Genomic DNA, 226 nt, shown 5'->3' with positions numbered 1-226 from the left:
ATTGAGGGCCCTACAGCGATGGAGTGTAGCAGGGGCAGACACTGCCCCTGGTAGCAGGATGGACCCGAGCATGACTGCTGCTGCATGCACTCTGTGGGAGACATGGGAGCATATGCCCCCTGGATCTGTGCACAGGGCAAGAGCAGGCTGCCTGCTGGGGGCTTGGGGCCAGGGGATGCACCAGCCTCTTTCCAGGGGAGGTCTTGGCCAGAGCTGCCTCAGCACG

At 63.3% G+C, this 226-nt stretch overlaps 1 long non-coding RNA gene across 1 annotated transcript in view; it reads right to left on the bottom strand.

The window, feature by feature from the left end:
- The window catches only part of LOC102380432, a 4,777-nt gene that overhangs the window by 806 nt on the left and 3,745 nt on the right, over nt 1-226 (bottom strand). The gene's annotated exons all lie outside the window — the stretch shown is intronic.

Source organism: Alligator sinensis, unplaced genomic scaffold (genome assembly GCF_000455745.1).
Source record: "Alligator sinensis unplaced genomic scaffold, ASM45574v1 scaffold148_1, whole genome shotgun sequence".
In the NCBI taxonomy this organism is placed as follows: domain Eukaryota; kingdom Metazoa; phylum Chordata; order Crocodylia; family Alligatoridae; genus Alligator; species Alligator sinensis.
This window is presented reverse-complemented; position numbering and strand designations above follow the sequence as displayed.